The following is a 21,140-nucleotide window of genomic DNA, read 5'->3' as shown; positions in this document are numbered from 1 at the left end:
TCCGAACCAAAACACGCTCAAAAGGGCAAACGTGGAGCCCAACAACCACTTACTGGAATTACGTCGGCATCCGAACCCAAAAAGCACAAACAACACATAACAAGCAGACAAACAAACAACAACTGGCTAAGGAGTCGGGGACTCGAGCCTAGCATTTGTCAAACAACACACACAAAAAAGAAAAAGGCGCCCGGAGAGGTCTCGCACGACCTCCTGCCTACATACCTTGTCTGGAACAAGGATCAGGGCGATGTAGTTCCCCTGAAAGGGACTGCATTACTAGCCAGAACAGAAGGAGACACAACACTAGGGAGACTACGACTCGAGCCTAGATGTTGTCATGCAAAGTCGTCCCTAAGTTCAGTTTTCTATCCTACTTGCATAAGCAAACTATTCCTATCCAGGAAAGAAGCAAGCACACAAGCATATAGAATATATCGAATGAGAACAAACATCTCAAACAAGCATGTCAATCAGATATCCACATAGCACGCACTATAGCCAAACAAGGGGCTCACACAATAGGTTTGACTGCCGAAGCGAGTCGTCTGTACGGGCTGGGTTTGCTCTTAACCTTGCCATTACGAGGCTAAGGTGAAGCAGATGAAAGGTGAAGTGAGGATCAGACCTCACAGCTCTTATCCCTGACCAGGGAGAGCTTCAGACAAGGGAGCGTGGGTCCAGAATGGAGGGACCCTTCTACGCTCAATGACTCTGACTCGATTGTGCGACAGCACAGATCTTGGGTTTGTGTCCCAATGCGTCAACACACAGCCGTGTGAGCAGAGGGACGACTCAACTGAATAGTGGGGGATAGATTGCATATCCCTACCTTCCACCAATTGCCTCATAGAGGTCTTTACCTGCTTGGGCACAAAAAGTAAACAACCACAATCATTGCCTCTTAAGGAGGACTTCAGACATTTGCCCGGCCCGGTAACAGCCGGGTCTTCCAGACTACATGAAGTTTAGGAAGCTATACCTCAATGCAAGTTGCTTAAGCAAAGCAAAGCAAAAGTTCACAAGGAACTGAGCAACTAAAAGTACCTGGAAACAATCAAACACAGTTAGTACTCAGACAGACAAACCAGAAACAGCAAGTGTTCAATCAATTAAACTATACAAAGCAATGCACAACAAAGCAAGCTCAAAGCTCAAGCCCAAGCTTCAAAACCTACAAAACAATGTTATGTTAGTGTACAAACATCAAACAACATCATTTCAATTAACTTGATTCATTCTCCATGTGCATTATGCTTTTGATCCTGAAAAATCAAGCAAATATTAGCAACTAGACCACTAGGCCAAGCCTAGGGTCCAAAAGTGACAAAAATTCCCAAACAGCAAGGTATTCTCAAACCAAGGTCAAATTAATGTCAAATAAGAGCAAACACCATTGGTCTCATGTTTATATCATTCATCATGCTCATTTTATGCACAAAACAATCCAAACTAGCTCAAATGAAGCACCAAACATGCAAACAGAACTATTGCATTCAAATCCACACCAAAACAATTCCAAAAATTCTCAAATAATTTACACCTAAACAGGGACTATTCAAGGTCTAGCATACCAAATTTCAACTTAATTGGGCAAAGGGAACCATGTCAATGAAAATCAACAAAACAGACACAATTATATGCTCCAAATCACAACATCAATACATGCTTCCACTTCAAAAATTCATAACTCAATGAAAACAAAAAAGAAATGGATGAGACCAAAACAGGGATGTCCAAACATGTGTCTATTACAAGCATACCAAATTTCATGATTATCCAATACCATATGAGCGTTTCACATCAAAATTACAAACATATGTCACATGGACTTGCATATTTGACCAACAGAAATGAAAAATCACAATCAATTTGAAAATGCAGTGTAAAATTCCACAAAAATTCACAAAGCATCTTAACATGTTAATGATTCACCATGCAAAATTTCATATTATTCTACCAAGCCTAGGTCACTCAAAAAAATCCAGCAAATTGACATAATGAGGTGTGACACAAATTGTCACACCTAAGTTCAATAATTCATATCTCAATGATCAGGTATCAAAAACTCATGAAATTTACATGGAAATAAACATCATCCAGTCAACAATCCTCACAAAAAATTTCAAGTATTTATTTTACACCATGAGCATTTCACATTGGAATTGGCCAAAAGTATCAAAAATGAGTACATGTGAAACAAGCCTAAGTCAAACAATAATTCTACCATGCACAACTTTGACCAATAGGTCAAAAATAATCTACAGTCAACAAGGAAGTCAACACAAAAATTTCCACATTTTTCTGATTTTCCTATGATTTTATATGAATTTTTAAAGGTGTTAGTGATTTTTTAGAATTTTTATGAATTAATTAATTAATTAAGTTTTCATTAATGGCATTTTCGTAATAACCTTAAACAGTACCGCGGGAAACTCCTCACTCAAATTTTCAAACGAAAATATGGATCGAATGCCTCTCATTTCCAGAAATCTGTCATCGTCTTCCTCGCGTCTCAAGCTTCCACTCCAAACTCGGTTTCGACTCAAACCTCAACCAAAATCGACAAATGGACATCCGTTGGAAAGGTCTCACCGCGTGGAGTATGAATATGTCCTCGATTTTACCTAATTCCTAACGTACACTCTGGATCGAACGAAATAGGCTTTACATTCAAGACTTTGAATCAACATTTCTCTCAACTCGCTCAATCATTTTACAAACCAATTGCTACATGTTAACCTATGCTCAATAGCCTACACAACGCATATGATAATTGGCAAAATCGTGAGACTCGAATTTTGAGTACCTTGATGTAGCAGTGATGTATCGTGATGAGTTTGCTCGTTTTGATTCCAAACAGATGCAATATAAGCTCCAAGAAATTGAATTCAACGCTCAGGTTTGATTGAAGTAGCCTCTAGTGCGCAAAATCTCGATTCACCATTAATGGAGCAAGCTTGGACAGTTGAGTTTCAGTGCTTGATTGATGATGAGAAGCCAAAACAGATCTAGCACGTGATGATACAAGATCAATGCAAAAAGAATTTTCAAGATCGAGCCAATATTGAAGGAGATTGATGGATTTGAAGATTTTGTGTTCTTGAGCAAAACTTGAGAGAATGAAGAGTTTTAGATCTGAATTTTGGTGAAATGAAATTCTGTTATGCTTAGAAAGTGATTAAGATTATATACCAATGCTTAATTACCACCTAAACATGTTTAATCAACCAAATGCATTTGTTAGTGAAATGGTAATTTTCCAAGTGAGGGCAAAATTGAACTTTCACATGCCAGCTCATGACAGCTCAATGCCACCTCATACACCTTCTAAACACCTGTCATGAGCTGTTGCCACTTGTTGGATGTTCATTGGATGTGTAATTCCCATTTTCACTATGTGATGGCTAATTGTCCAATTTTGCAATTTCACTTTTCAAGCCAAATTCCAAACCACAAGCCTTTGCCATGAAATGATGATTCCAACAAATTTTAAATGCCATTCATGAGGTGTAGCAAAAATCCCCACTCAAAAATTCCAATTATTTTGAAAGTTGGACAATTTTGCCCTTGGTCCAATTTAACTGTCCAGTTGAAAATTGACTTTTTGCATTGACCATTTTTGGAAAAATCCAATTATGCACCATGAAAGTACATGTCAAATGGAGTTTGTGCATATAAAGAACTTGCAATTTGGACAAACCATGTGGAAGTTATGGCCTCCTGATTATGGGTCATTTTTGAAATTCACTGAGCCATAATTTTCCAACCATACATGGTATTTTCATGTTCTTGGACTTTTTGGAAAGGCAAGAACAAAATCTACAACTTTCATGTTGAACAATTTTTCATTTGAAGCTTCCTTGGACACGTGGCTTTGAGGTCAAAAACTTTCCATTTTTGGAAACTTCAATTACAAGTCACTTTCTATTTTTGGCAGTTTTTGTCCTGACTTGATTTTCTTCATTCTTAAGCTTTGAGATGTCAAATAACACTTGTTCCAACATGAATGAAGTGTATCCAACTCATTTCCACCTCCAAATCCATCAGATCATGTACAGTTGACCACAGTTGACTTTTCATCTGACAGATGAATCTGGCAATGCATAGATCAAGTTAAGCTCCAATCTTCAACTGAAATGGCTCAAGGGTGATACCCTAGCCTCAACAAACACAATACAATCACATTATGAACCCCACAACCATCATAGACCCCATCTCCTGATCATGCCCTGACTGGCCCAATACAACTGATTAGGTTTGACCAGTGGTCAAAACCCTAATCTCAAGGAATCTTCTTCAATCTTCTGATGACATCCAACCATGATGATGATGATGTATCACTGCAATCAAGATAAAGACCAACATCCATTGGGAATCATGAAACCCTAATTCACAGTCCAATCCTCAGATGGCCAATGATCAGTCAATAAACCCTAGGCTTGCACTTTGACTTCCTCATCTTCTGATCAAGAATTGGGAGGATAGCTTGCACAATGTAACCATATGATATGCAACATGACATGCCTAATGACCTAAAATGAAATGCAATATATGTTAATGCTAGTCCCAAGAGAGGAGGGCAAATTTTGAGGTATTACAATTGGATGTTCCCATCCTTTGTTGACAGCTCTCCAGACTTTGCTATCTAGAGACCTTAAGAAGGCTATCATACGAGGCTTCCAGTCATCATAGTTAGAGCCATCCAACATGGGTGGTCTATTTGAGTGTCCTATATCCTTGTCCATGGTACTAGAAAGTAACTTCCCTAGATCTCACCCAGAAATTAACAGGCAGGGTGCCTGCTCTGATGCCAATTGAAATTCTAGTTATCAGACTTTCGATGTCACACAGGTTGTTATGACATCAAATTCTGCACAGACAAGAATTATGCAGAACTTAAAAGTAAGTGCAGTAAATAACACAAGTAATTGTTTACCCAGTTCAGTCCAACATGACCTACATCTAGGGGCTACCAAGCCAGGGAGGAAATCCACTATCAGTAGTATTAATTCAAAGCTAAACTCACCCGTTTACAACTCCTCACTTAATCCCTACCCAATGCAATTTCAATCTTACACTAAGATCAGAGTTCCTACTCACTCCCCCTCAATCACCTCAGTGATTACTACCTTTAATCAATATTAAAGACAATTTTGAAGACACACTTCAAACAACTCTTGATTGTGCTTGACAACTTTAATCAAGATACACAACACTCACGCTTAAAAGCTTAGAGTGACACAACACTTACAACTCAATGAACACCCTACACCAAAGCAATCATCTACGTGATAACAACTTGGTTTACAAGATATGTCTAATACAAGACTCACAAAAATACAGCAGTGAAGTATGATGGACACACTAAATCTTCACGCCTCAAAATTCCCAGTTCTGAATGAAGGAGCGACTTCCTTTTATATTGCAGTACTTGGGCTTTGCACTTGTATTCTCCTAAATTTAAGGTCACGCGAGTTCCCTTAAATTCCACATCTAGGTTACTAACAAATAGGCTATTTGTTAGGTTCATTAAATGTAGCTTGGTTGTTGATTTCCTGGATTTTCTCTCAGCTGTTGAATCCCTGAAGAATAGCCTGAGAAAAAGCTGAAACAGAAAAACTAAACAACCTACAATCTAGCATATGCTGTCAGGAATGAATGTCACAACATTCAGCTTGACATCAAGGACCATATGCTAAGTCTGTTTTTCTTGAAAACAGACTGTACAAGTTTGCTGAACTGTACAGGACCAAACTGTCCATTCTACAGTAGCAGCTTACATTAATACATGTCAAAGCATCCAATTTGACACTTACACATTTAGCCTTAAGTCAGTTCTGTTATCCTTTTGAAGAACAGACTGAGAAACATACTGAAGTGTAGCAGAACACCACTCTGTCTACTGTTCAGTATATGCTGTCAATGATGAATGTCATAACATCCAGTTTGACATTCAGTTAGTAGGCCTTATGCCAGGTCTGGTATTTCCTTGATAACCAGACTGGAAATGAATACTGAGCTCTAACAGAACACCAATTGTTCTATTCCTCAGTATCTGCTGACAGGGATGAATGTCACCACATCCACTTTGACATTCAATAACTCCTGTATTAGCTAATCCTGCAGTAAACTCCTCAAGTATGTCATGACATTAGTCAAGACATCAGAGTACAGTTAGATATTCTAACCTACAATGCAGTTACACAAACACCTTCACAACATGTCATGACATCAGTCAAGACATTAGAATCCAGCTAGTGTTTTACCATACAATGCAGCCAATTAAACACCTACATCAACGCTTATCCATGATAAAATTTCTATAAAAAAAGAAAGTCTAAAATAAGGTTAGACAATACTCTAAGGCAAACCCATATTTTAAGAAAAGGACTAGAGTAACAAACACAAAAGGACCCACAAGATTACGGGTACCTGTCATACCCCAAAAGTTTCCCAGCCTTTTTCATTTTTTATTTGACTTTTGGTTTGAGATTCACCTGCACTCATTCATGTCAAATGCATTCATATCATCCATTGTATCAACATACATCATAGATTCAAGGTTTGTGATTATTTATATCTAACAAGATCTAAGGTTTGCACAAGGATCAAACCCTAGGGATTATGGTGTTTCAGTCAATGTGGAGAGCACATCCTTTGAATTATGGCTTAAAACTCTAGTCTTGGTTCATGACAATTGTGGACCATTTGGTTTGAATTTGGTTGCAGAGCCTTATTACTTCGTTTGTAATCCTTGTTTGTGTGATTTGCATCTTGATCTTGGATAGAGTACGAAACCCTAATCACGTGTGCTTGATATTTGTGGACAATGTGGTTTGTCTATTGATCTTGTGATTGAAACCCTAATTCATGGAAATGGTTTATTTGGTCATTTTAGTTTGCATCATACCATTGCCATTAGAATCATTAATCAAGTTTTCTATTGGTAGTTGGAATCAATCATATGTGGATCATGGTTTTTAACATGGTTATTTGTCTGATGATTCATTTGGTCCAGAGTTTTGTTATGCATGTTTCATTCAAGTATCATGGTCCATTTAAAACTTCATATTGCATTCATTGGCTCATGTTTCATGGTGCACTAATTGTCCATTTGTTTAAGTTTCATAGTTCTCATTCAAAGTCCATGATTCATTCATTTCAAGGAAGATTCAAACTTGGTTTTTGAGGGAAAAGTTTCAATTTGAAAATAAAACATTTTGCATTGAATCAAAAGCAACTATTTCCATTCAAAATTGTACATTTCATTTACAAGTACCAATTACAAGATTCATACAAAAAATTGACTTTGACCTATAATTGACTTTGGTCAACTATTGACTTTTTGGTCAATCAATTAACCAAAGTCAACTGACCTAATCCCTAGTCCTAATCCTATTTTCACTTTGATTCTTCATGTGCCCATATCCTCTTTTGACTTCATGGCTAAACTTTCTTCATGTGCAAGCAGGCTATGATTCTTCAAGCTATCACCATGGACCTTCATGGTAGTTTCAAGCATTTTGAGATCATGATCAAACTCCAAACAACATCAGCCCTGCAATAAATTAGCAAACCAAACATTTCCATCACTATCTTGTAAAACAAATTTCATAAGTAATCTAGCACACAAACATTCCATTCAAGAACAAGGGTGCATGAGTTTATTTGAATCATGTTATTTGAGCATCCTATATCAGCTAGTTCAAGGCATCAACGTTCAAGGCATCACCATGATTAACATAAGAGCATAACTGCAATACCAAGTCAATGCAATGCCAAACCAAAACTCACATGACAAAACTAAGCAATCAAAATTTTAGTAGTCACCTAACAACTAGCAGGAATCAATTTAGTTCAGTTCATTAACATCATTTCAAAATGGACTTGCAAACATGAATGCATTGCTACACAATCATGCTCATACACTAACAACCATTTAGTTCATAATAGGGTTCATTGATTTGAATTTCAAACAGGGCCATTAACAAGCATCAAGCATAACTATTTTGGTTTTTCTAACAACCCTAAGTCCAAATTCCACAAGTGCAGCAAGTATGAACACAAAAACACTGCAGTAATAGTACACACCATCTGAGTTCATATAGCAGACAATTCAGCAACATTGCATCACACCATTTCAAAATGAATCAAACAAATTCAATTAGCATCAACAACAAGCAACCATGAAAGCCATTGACAACAATACTAACACTGCACACTAACATTAACATTCGAGTTTTTGCATCTAACTAATTCACATTGAGCTTAACATTCAACTAACTGCAAGCTAACATCCAAATAGCCTTCCTAACAGTTAACTATAATATTTCACTAATTTCAACCTACTAACACTTCACTAAATTTCAGCCTATAACAACAAATCCATTTAATTCACTGACTTTTCTCATTGTAATTAACAGTAGGAATCAAGTGTGATAACTCACTAACAGTTTACACAACAATTCACTAGCGTCACTTTAATCAATTTGTAAATTTCATTAACCCTAACACTTAACAGAGCTAACTCTAAGATAACTGGAACTAACTATTTTAACCGAACCTAACAGAATTTAACTGTTTGCTAACAAATCAACTGACTGAATGAACTTCTAAAAGTTTTCCTAATTTGAAGGTGATTTTCAGTTGAATTTGATTACATTTAGAATGAATTTCTAACAGAATTGAGAGGATAGAATCTAGAAATCATGTTCATCACTCTTCAATTGGGGGTCACCAATAATAATTCCAAATTACTCTCTCGAGTCTCTCTCTGAATTTTATGAACTCCTAGAGTTTCTCTCGATTCACTCCCTCACTCTCAATCTCAACTCACTCCCTCACTCTCAATCTCAACTCACTCCCTCACTCTCATCACATAATCACATAACAACGAAATCACAAGAATACCAAGAATACCTATAGGCTATCATACAGAGAAGACGAAGATTGTATGGATTAGAGATCCAAGCACTTACTGAATTGAAGAATTTCTGAAGATTTATGGATCCGTCTGCTCATTCCACCTTTGAACTCAGAAGCTCTTCGTCTGCAGAGGTAGGATTTATTCATCTTTTCCCTAATTCTTGTTACCATCATGTGATTCGGAGCCTGAGGAATCAAAGCTCTAATGAATTAGGCTTTGATTCCTCCATGATGGAATCTAATTTATGAACATCCGTTTAGGGTTCTTATGGGTTTTAGGTTCGATTTGGGTTGTTGGTTAGGAATCAGAGGGAATTGATGATGGGTTTAGGTTGAGGACATTGAAACTGTGGGATTGATATAAAGGTTGACGTGTTTGGCCCTCCGCCGCTGCCAGAGGCGATTTCCGGCGCGGAGGAGATTCTTTTCTCCGACCAAGGTTTAAGAGGAATGATTTAGTTCTGAATGTGAGAAGTTTGGCTTGAAACTGAATCTCTCTCCTCTCACATTGCTTGCATTTGGGCTTCACAACATATCAGGCCCATTGTTTCACTCTTGTTACACCATGTTTCTCCCTTCACCCCTTGTTGAGTGTGTCATAACCAATGGGCCTCAGCGCCATTGGCCCATTGTAACTGCTTTCTGCACCTCTCTTTGGTGCACACCCCCTGGCCCTTTTAGTTTTTTTTTCTTTATAATTTCTTTGTTTTTATTGTAGTTCTTTTTAATTACCTTTTATTTGTTGATGCATTGTTGCCATAAAATTAGGAATTAAGAAGATTTTGCTTAGTAAAAATGACAAAGATGCATGAATACAATTAGGATTTTTTTGATTCTTAATTGCCTTCAAATCACTTTGAAAATAAAATGGTTAATATGTAGAAATTACTCATAGTTTTTTAGTTGACTTAACAATTAAATTTACTTTGCTTAAACTCTTAATTGTGTAATTGATTTTAGTCATTTTTTGATTAAAAATTCATGACCACATTACTTTCTTTTTAGATCTTTTTGTTCACTTTGTATGTTTAATTTTAGACTTTAGCTTCTAATTTGAAGTCATTAGGATCAATCTTTTGCATCCATTCTCAGTTTGCATTTTGGTACATGATCATGGATATGAACATATTAATTTTTTACCATTACCACTTGATTGATTTAGGGCATGGTACCATTATATGCTTGTATGGACCTTTTCCCATTATTGTATGGTGTATAATGATCCATCCCCCTATTGTGGGTAAAATTCCCCTCATTTCCATGAACATGTAATAGCATATAACTTTCCTTTTCTTTGTTGTTTCCTTATCCAGTTATTAAACAAGATAAAAACAAAACGATAAAAAGAACACTTTTCAAAAGAATAAAAACACACTTGATCCAACGTCAAGTGCTTTTCAAAATCAAATACAATCAAAAGCAACGTGAATGCTTGATCAAATGTCAAGTATCTCATCCATTCCACTTCCATCTCACTTCTATCTCATCCAATTCTATATTCCATTCTATTATATTTTCATACCTCTTTCATTTCAAAAATCATCAAATACTTTTCATAATACACTGGGTGAAAAAGATGGGGTGTGCGTACTTGTGCACAATATTCTCAAGTACTTGGGTTGTCGGTCGTACTTAGCTTGTGGCCCGATACTTGACACCCATTCAAAACACTTAACAGTAAAATAAGTTTAATTCGGTCCTCTTAGGGCGAAAAAGAGTGGTTAGGATGTAACTGTCATCTCAACTCATGAGTATGCTGATTGTCGATCGTACTTAGTCAGTGGTTAGATGTTTGTCTCCCTCTAAGTGCCAACGATTAAACTCACCAAACAAATTTCATAAATAAACAATCAAATATATTCTTTTGCCTTAGGGCAACATCCAAACCTTCACCATTCATCATTCAATACCTTCAATAATCTTCTCATCAGTGATATACTTATCTCTTTGGACCAAATACAATTTTCTTTGGATTCCATATATATCTTTGGGTTAATTACCATATGGTTAAATACCTACCTCTAAACCAAAAGCCTTTTTATTTATCTTGTTAGTCCTAATGCTTAGACAAACTTTTCTTTTTGTTTGCCTTGTTAGTCCAAGTGTTTAGGCAAGCCCCATTTCTTTTGTTTTATTTGCCTTGTGAGTCCTCGTGCTTAGGCATACCCTTTTTCTTTTTGTACATATTATATATTGGTTCATGCCACATTTTCTCTTTGGTTCAGATATACTTATCATATGGGTTCAAACAACATTATCATTGGTTTAAACCATACTTTCATTACACCAATCCCTTTTCTTTCTTGTTTGCCTTGTTAGTCCTCGTGCTTAGGAAAACACTCATTTCATCTCCCGCCATTAGGTCTATGAACTACGAAGCTCTTAATTTCTTATTGCACTATGAGGATACGTAGGCATGAGGGACCCAACCCTCAGCAAGCACCTTAATTATTAAATTCATTTTCTCCTTTTATTCAGATCATTCGCAAGTAATCTTTAGATAATAGAACCTATTCGAGCAAAGAACAATCAAAATGGTTCAAGTTAAATACAGTGGATGTGAGGGGTGCTAATACCTTACCCTTACATAACCGACTTCCTTACCCGTTTCTCTTCCCCCGGGTTTTATCGATGTTTCCCCTTTCGTTTAGGAATAAATAAAGTTCAATGGAGACTCTGTTGTATCTTCGAGCGTGCGATGCACTCAGGTATTTATCATGTAGCCTCAGTTGGCGAATATGCTGGGGGGTCCTTGCTCTTTCAAGTAGGAGTTAAGCCTACTTTTTGATTGCTTTCTTTACATGTTTGGGGATTTATCTTTACTATTTTTACTTGCTTTATTATTATTGTTATCACATGATTTATTGCTTTCATATATTATATCTTGGATATATTTGTTCTATTTCTCTATTGTGGGATGAGTTTCATGATGCTATTGAGTGATAAGCCCAATACCCAGGATTTAAGAGTACACCTGTGATAGATTGAGGCTTCGTACTGACTTGTCGGATGTAGTTGTCTTGATGAGAAGGTGCTAAGGCCCCACTTAGAGTAGATTCCTTTTGAAGCTTCATTGGCACGTAAGTCATTTTGCATTGACAACCATTCTTTCAAAGGGGGTCCATGACTTTAGGGACCTTTACTTAACCTGTGGCTTTTGAAGTTTAGGGTTGGCTCACTTAGAGTATATCCTCCCAAGAGTATCATTGGCCCACGAGTTATTTTGTGATGACAATGATATTTTAGCCCCAATATCTATGACTCAAAGAACCTTCATAAAGCCTTATAACCTACCAATGAGGGGATATGCATTTTATGCAGGAAATCAAGCCCCTACATACCTCGATACGTCGTACCTTTGAACACATATTGAGGAGTATGGACATATTACCCAGATGTGCCAGACCTTTGAATCTATGATGTTCCATCTCATGACATCATATCAAAATGAATTTTAGCATGTGCACTCCTAGGGAATCTAAAAAGATTTAGTTTGTATTGAACATTCAAAATTCTTGGGATTCCCTAGAAACACAAAAAAATCTTTTACATGCATCTCATACATCAATGCATTCATAACCTTTCATACAAGAAAATAAAATACTTACACCATCTTCCTCCTTGTAGAAAAGACGACAACTCGCCGCCGATACTTCACCAGAGCAAACAAACAGAAGATCGTGGCAGATGTTGAACATGAAAAAGCTAACTACAAGGAAACCTTGGCCTAGTTACAAGGAAAGATGGACCTATTCCAAGGAATATATATGCAATTATGGAGTACCTACACGCTCAGAAGGACACCGATACTTCTACTGTTGTTGCTGCTACCAATACTAATATTGGTATTACTACTGCTGCTGATACTACTCTTGTTGTTGTTGAGACCCTATTCGAGGCTGTGATTCAACCCATTGCTAACCAGCTAAACTCTCAGCCTGGTCTGAGTAGGCATGCTGCTTCCTACCCATGGGGAATGCCTCTGAATTATACTCCTCAAATTTTCAATGGAAGTGATTTTGTTCTATACCAATCATTTGTTATGCCTCTAGTCAATGGGAACTCTGCTGCCTTTCCTTGGGGCATGCCTACTCATCTCTCTCCTCAGGTGGTTGATGGTGACAACCATGAGATTCCTCAGGGCCAGACTCATCAAAATTCCATGCGAGTCACCACTGAAACTGCTGATGACAATGAGCCCGAATATATAAGTCCTCGCATTCATTTCTATATTACTCCTCAACCTATTCAACCTGTTATTCATAATCCATATCAAGGTGTTTAATCTGGAATGCCTCTTCCTTGTCCTGGGACATCTTCTGTTGTTGTACCTCCACTTACTTACCCTAGGGTACCCTATGCTCTATATGGGGTCTAGTATGGTGAGACTGTTGGTCAGATGGTTAATCCTTGAATGGTATATCCACCTCAGATGTATCCCCAGTGTCATACCCTATTTTTTAACCCTAATATCCCATATCTCATTTGCATCTTTTACATACAAATAAGGTCACATCTTGGCCCTTCCCCTATTCATCTTTAGGTTTGCTTCTTACAGGGATCACTAAGCACCTCTTTGTTTACTTTTGTGTTTATATGTTTATTGCTTATCTAACCACTAATAAAAATACCAAAAATATGCCTTTTTTCCCTTAAGTTTATTGTGCAAGGTAGGGATCCTCAAGTCAAAAACATCTCAAAGTTTGGTGGCTTACTTCTCAAGAAAAGTCTAAGGTTCATGTGTTCATTTCCATGCCTTGTTCAACAAGTAACTTCAAGATTTGAGCAATCTAATCAAGATACATCAAGAAAACCTTATTTTGAATTCATATGATCACCTATGTGCTTTGAAATGCAAGGAAAGTCCAAGTGCACAAGCTTGTTCCAAGTGGTTTGACCTAAAAGTCAACATTTTGAAGTCAAGGTTCCAAGGATCACAACTCCTTCAATTCTCAACATTTTTGAATTCCCCTTTTTTGAATATGACTCTTCTCAACATACTTTACAAATTCTATTTACATGATAAGAGCCAATTATGCTTGGAGGATCATCAAAAGTTTGGAGACATTATAGATCATTTGTGGATTTAGTGAAATTTGACCTATTTTCAAGTGACTTTTTGCAAGCGACAACCCTATTGGAGATTAAGGGAAACCTCTATACCCTTTCATGATTAAGGTAGACTTAGATGAGTAATCCTCCATCCTTACCTTATAAAATCAGCAAGCAAAATAAGAAAGTAAACTCTTCTATGATTCTCCTCTCCTAAAGCCCTAGCTTTCTAATGCCTATTGCTCTTTTTTATTCTCTTTTTCACGTTATTGACAATTGCTCTCAAAAATCTTATTTTCTATCTTTCTAATTATATAATAACCAAATTAGTTTCCTTATAATTGTAATTTTGTCCCAACTAAACATAAGCTCCTCATTACTAACCATCTCATTTCCATCATTTTCACTGTGTACCCCAACCTTTACTATTCTCTCAATTTTCTATTAATTAATTAATTAAATCCCCCCAAAACTAATGAATTAAGCATAATTCACCACAAATGTCAACACCGGCCAAACACATCAGAAATCACATAAAACAATTATTTAATTAAATTAATTAAATAAATCAAGAAATAAATAAATAAACATCTAATTATATCAAGGTGTTACACCAGGAAAAAAAGGATTCGTTGGGTGTAATTATCCTTCCTAGTCCCCGAGTATTTTGACGATAGCCATGCTTAACCTCTCGTTCGAATACTCATCATCTGTTAAAGAAATGTGACTTAATTCGCCTCACAAATTTCATAAATAACTTGGATGAGAAATATTAGATGGAAGTAATTATCCTCCCCAGTCCCGAGTATTTGGATGATGGTCGTACTTAGCCTACCGTTAAAGTACTCGTCATCCACTCAAAAACACACTCAACTTATCAAACCTATCTTTTCTCGCCCCTGTGCGATCGAAAACCTTTTCACAAATGGGCAATATTGTATCCATTCTACTGCGATACAAACAAACGCTTACGGCCCTCGCACGAGCATACAAGCAACGTTTAACCACTAGAATGTGACTTAAACCTTCGTTCTCTAAAATCAACCAACAAATGTGTGGTTTTCTACTCGGAATTACGTAATTTTGAGTTATCCACCGCACTTAGGGATACGTTGGAGCGAGATTCAACATCTTGTCAAGCACTCTAACAAAAAACCAAAAAACATATTTGTCTTGCCTAGAACAATGTAACTTTGAATTCCTCATCGCACCTGAGGATACATATGAGCAAGATCTGCGATATTGTCAAACACCCTAATAAAAAACTTATTTTTAGTTATTTTCTTTTTCCTTTCAAACTTTCAATAACTATTAGAAAACAAATAAATGAAAGCTAACACTTTATTCACAAATCTAACTAAATGGTTCTCGTTGAGTACAACGGATGTGAAGGGTGCTAATACCTTCCCCTTGCATAACCGACTCCCGAACTCGAATTTGGTCATGACGACCATTTTCTTTTATTTTAAGGGTTTTATCGATATTTTACCTTTCCTTTTGGAATAAATAAGTTTTGATGGCGAATCTGTTATCATCTCGATAGTGCGAACACCCGTGGTATTTTTTGCGTCACGACAGGAATTACAATAAATTTACAAAGAGAAAACATGCAAATAAGTATCATCAAGCATCATTATTAGATATAGATTTAAACAAGATTTTTAACGCATCTAACCGCGTCTGATTTTGACTTATGGAACTCAAGATGCATTAAGATCGGTGGCACTGAAAATTCAGTATCAACGAGACATTTGTGGCTAGGTGAGCCAAGTCAGAATGTACCATTTCCCATAATTGTTTGTATCGTTGAGCGAGGAAACTCGTGTCTAACCGAGACTCTGTTTTTCAGAACTGATATAAGTCTATTTTTAACCATTTTATCGACTTTTAACCACTATAACCCATGTCTAATCATATCATAACATAATCAAACATTTCATACCATGAATTTCATCATCATACAATTATGTCTTCATTCTTTCTTAACCTCATGAGTCTCCAACATATCATGACAACAAGAACAACACAACATCAACACAACAAGAAATCACACATAAAAGAAACAATAACAACAACATAGTTTTTATACATATTCTCATAACATCCCCACACATCAATATCCAACAAAATCACATAACATACAACATCAAAAACATAAGAAATAGCAAGATTTCACAAAGAACCCTAAACCTCGATTTTCATCTCCAAAGCTAAAACTAACTAAGAACCCACTTCATGAGAAGAAGTTGATGATGAATTGAGATGAGATGAAGATGATGATGATGGTGTGAGATTTTTATTCTCTTATCTTCTCCTATTTCCCTCTTCTTTCTTCTTTCTTTTCTTCTCCTTACTAACTTTACAAATGAGAAGAATGAATCAAAAGGAAAGTTGATGGAAGATTTCTAGAAATCTTCTGTCTTTTAGTGAGGATAATTTAAGTAATGTCCATTCTTCCCTTGTCAATTACTTAAAATCTCCAAAATTCCACTCATCAATATTGCCAAATTGACTTATCTTACTAATTAGTAAGGATTAAGAGAATTGAGTAAGACTTAGTCTCACTTGAGCTTACTAATTACTCAATTTGTCCTAACTGACAAAGAATAGAGCATTTAAGAGGATATGGGATATTACAACGGAGGTAGGGATATTCTCAATAGGCAAAGGAGTTAGTTTGCTAGGGAAGCTAAGGCGGGACAAAAGAATTCAAAAAAAAATTAAGACCGAGTTGCTTCATAGCGAAGTAAATGGTTTATCGCTAGGCGAAGATGACAACCTCGCCTAATTAAGTAAGGTGGTTTGAGAGATTCCTTAAATACTAAGTAACTTCAATATGAAGGAAGATTTTCTAACAAAGAAAGATGGATAGGCCCACTAGGATGAGCTAGCAATCAACGTGTAGGGAAAAAAGACAAACTCGTTAGGCCGGCTAAAGGTCTCACTAAGCAAGACTGTTGTTACATACTTCTATATATAACAACTAGAACCATTCATTTTGAGGACATTGTCAAAGTACTTGTATTGAATTCTAACTAGATAATATATATATATATATATATATATATATATATATATATATATATAGATATAGATAGAGAGAGAGAGAGAGAGAGAGGGAGGGAGGGAGGGAGGAGGGAGGGGGGAGGGGGGGGAGGGGAGAGAGAGAGAGAGAGAGAGAGAGAGAAGAGAGAGGAGAGAGAGATATGCGTGTGTGTGTGTGTGTGTGTGTGTGTGTGTGTAAGAGAGAGAGAGAGAGAGAGAGAGAGAGAGAGAGAGAGAGAGAGAGAGAGAGAGAGAGAGAGAGAGAGAGAGAGAGAGAGAGAGAGAGGAGAGAGTATGTGTGTGTGTGTGTGTGTGTGTGAGATAGAGAGAGAGAGAGAGAGAGAGAGAGAGAGAGAGAGAGAGAGAGAGAGAGAGAGAGAGAGGAGAGAGAGAGAGAGAAGAGAGGAAGGTTGAAGGTGAAACGTTGCCTGAGAAATCGACACATATGATATTCATATTATTTATTCTAAGACATTATTATATAGCTATTATGATTAAGAGTATCTAATTTCTCTTTTGTTGGGGTTTGATGTAGTCGTTTGAATCTTCATGTATCAATCTTGATCAAGGTGTTTTATGTAAATGTAATAATGCTTTAATATTTGAAATGTTCTTCTACCGAGGTTAGGATGATAGACACAATTATGGAATACTGTATATGACTATAATTATGTGCAACATGAAAGATAAATGCAAAAAATTAGTAACACATGAATTATTAACCCAGTTCAGTGCAATGTTATCTACATCTAAAGGGTATCAAACTAATGAAAGGAAATTTACTTTAGTAATCAGAAGCATAAATTGGTCTTATTTTATCTATCCCAGTTTAATGCCTATTTTCCTAATACTTCCCTTAAACTTCAATCCAGGCCCCCCTGAATCTGAGACCCTTTTCACTTTCACTCAAACACTTTTCCAAGCGTTTGGACAATTACAAAATTATGTGAATGATGAAACAATAATACAACTCAAATACTTTATTTTCCTAACTGAGAAATATGACCCATGAATAGAGTATTACAAAACAAACAAAGATTTAATAACATTAAAACACGCCAAGCTTAGTAGTGCAAGGTCCGAGTCTTCACTAATGAGAGTGATTCCTTAAATAGCAACAAAAGTCCAGCTAGTGTTTTCGGTTTGAGATGCGATTGAACCTCCAAAAGCGTATAAGACCAATCTTCATAAAGTTGATTGCAAACAAATCTTGAATAAATATAAATCTCTTGAAAATATGAAATTTAATCTTACTAAAACAGATTCAGATTAAATCTTTCATAAATCAAAATATGCATAAAAATCTTGGATTATGTTTTCCTTATCTTCACTAAAAGTTTTAAGGCATAATCCTACAGTTTTCCACCTTTACTTTAAATCGATGATGATGCCAATTTAGCCATCAACCACCTTGTTGCTCTATTTGATTTGAATATTCATTCAACAACCTTGATCAAGTCCAAGTCACATTTGAACCTTGATCTTGCCACTTTAATACAATTATCAAACAACCTTTTATGCTTAGGTAATATAGCAGTATGGTTATTCAACCATCTTTGAATTCCTTTGCTTTTGAATGCCTCCCTAAAGGTCCTTGTTTCCATGTTTTGCAACTCTTCAAACACATATGAAGCGTAATAACCAATGCTAACATAATTATATTTATGAGGTGCTAAAATCTCTCTCCTTACCTTATCACAACTCAAATGATAATCATAGGCCATTATAAAATTTCCCTCACTAGAACTAATATACCTAGCGGGACCTCCACTTCAAACTAAGTCTTCTGCAATAGTTTATGATGTTTTCGTCTCTATTTATTTACCTTTCCTTCTTTTTTGGGCCTCAATAAAAGTAATGCGTTTGCCTATGATGAACTTTCATCCTCCTAGTTCAACTTCCCACGAATCCTAACTCTTCCCACATCTTGGATAGTCATTGAATACATAATTCATAACATTACCATTAAGATGAAATAGCCTTTTTTTACGCAAATGGTAAAGTTTTTGACGACCTTCATAATAAAGTGATCTACGTATTTCTTACTCCAAACATAAACGAATTTCTATAAGCCTATTCCCATGAATAGAAATCTTCCAATCATGTAAGCTATTTTGACACCATCCCCACCTTTGAAACTCCAAGGCAACTCAATTCCTAGCATAAAGCCGAAAAGCAATCAAATGAATATGTATCCCTTATTTTATACAAAAATCATTAAAAGCCCCTAAAACAACCTCTGAGTATCTACCATGTGTTGACCTCAAATCTCATAGATTATTTTTGTCACGGAAGTCTCAAATAGCTAATGATGAATAACCAATAACATTGGAACCATCTAAAATATACAACTCACATATTTTGGCTACGATTGCTCTATCATGTGAAATCATCAACACCATATGTTCAACTATATTACAATAGCCTAGATCCTTAAATGTGCTCACATAAAACATATTTCTTGAAAGCTCTAAAACATGCCACACATTATGTAGAAGGAACTCAAAACCATCAAACATTTTAAGGCTGACTGTACCAACACCATGAATATTGTGAACCTGATTGTTACCAAGTCAAACAAATCCATCATCTTCCAGCTTTAAACTCTCAAATTATTATTTCTTAAGGCACGTTTGATAAGATAATCTTAAGTCCAACACCTAACTCTTTTCAGTCTCCAAACTCGGCATCACTAGTGCACCAACGCTCTCATAACTACCCTTATTTAAGACAACAACAATCTCCACATAATTTTCATTTTCCTCCTTCTTAGAACAACCCTTCATGAAGTGAATAGTTTTATAACAAATAAAGTATTTTAACCTTGACTTGTCAAATCTCATGGATTTGGACATCCCTCTATGCTTACTTACTCCTCTTGCGACACCCGAGCCAACACCAATATCATTAATCTTTAAATCCTTCAGCTTTGAAAATTCTTTGGGTCTCACAGTCGTCTGAACTTCATCTAAAGTAATAATACCTTCCTTACTATAAATAAAGAGAATCTTTAAATGCTCTGGTAATCTGGGTAACAAGCTTAACAAAAGTAGAGCCTTGCCCTTGTCATAAATCTTCATATTAGACAAGGGAAACGATCTAGATGGGGGGTGAATAGATCGCAAATAAAAATTTGATTAAAAATATGTTTTTAAAAATATTTTTTATGGGTAGCGAAAGAGGATCCGGATCAACACTCGTCTATCCCAAACCGTTATCGGAAGAATCAGATATGTGTATTAAACCGTAACGAAATGAAATAAATATATACCAATGATGAGAAAACAAATTAATATGACTTTCAAAATAACATTTAAATGATTTTACACTTTGATAATCAATTTCCAATGAAATAAGAAACAAAAATTGACTAAGATGATTTATCAAATATGTCGTGTGCAATGAACACCAAGTTGGTTTTTCCTTTGTGTTATTGATGTGAAAACCAATTGCTATTTTATAGATTGCAGTTATCTTACAAAATAGTTTAAAATATTTCAACACAAACAGGATTATCAGTATATGAAATTGTACACTAAATGAATTCAAAAATTGTAAATAGAGTAATAGAAAGAGAGAGAGAGAGAGAGAGAGAGAGAGAGAGAGAGAATGATTTGTTTAGGCAGCCCTCACTATGCTACGTCTGCCCCTAATTCCAAATGGAATTGAGATATTTAGTTAACCTTTGAAAATGTTGTATACAAGAAAGAAATAGAAATCTAAACCCCCAAATCTCAAATTTGATGTTGATTATATCTTCTTCTCTTCCTTTGATCTTAAGCAATATCAAGTGTTCCAATATTTCCAATTGATCCTCCGGTTCTGCTACTCCTTTGACATAAACTGTTTTCTTTAAAGCTTTCACTCGGCTGAATCCAAATTGAAAAATCTTATCCACAGTTTTTCAATTTTATCCTCCGGTTTCTCTACTTCTTTGACGGAAACTCATTTCTTCAAAGCTTTCACTCAGATGAATCCAAATTGTAAAAACTTGTGCCAAAAAACCCCTAAATCACATTTGATCTTGGAGGGAAAACCCTAACTGGTTTTATTAAGGAAACCCCCCAAAGAAATCTCAACCAAAATTGAGTATACAAATCCTAAATTGGACTTTA

At 36.0% G+C, this 21,140-nt stretch overlaps 1 long non-coding RNA gene across 1 annotated transcript; it reads right to left on the bottom strand.

Annotated features, from left to right (window-relative positions):
- Window positions 1-7,228: 7,228 nt before the first annotated feature.
- LOC127087070 (uncharacterized) lies at window positions 7,229-9,469 on the bottom strand. The gene is made up of 2 exons (XR_007789767.1): window positions 8,982-9,469; window positions 7,229-7,561 (listed from the first exon to the last, which is right to left on the bottom strand). It is a non-coding gene; the product is annotated as an uncharacterized LOC127087070 (long non-coding RNA).
- Between the last annotated feature and the right edge of the window lie 11,671 nt (window positions 9,470-21,140).

The sequence above is a fragment of the Lathyrus oleraceus genome, chromosome 5 (assembly GCF_024323335.1).
Source record: "Lathyrus oleraceus cultivar Zhongwan6 chromosome 5, CAAS_Psat_ZW6_1.0, whole genome shotgun sequence".
NCBI lineage: Eukaryota > Viridiplantae > Streptophyta > Magnoliopsida > Fabales > Fabaceae > Lathyrus > Lathyrus oleraceus.
The sequence above is the reverse complement of the archived record's forward strand: the minus strand, read 5'-3'. Positions and strand labels throughout refer to the sequence as shown.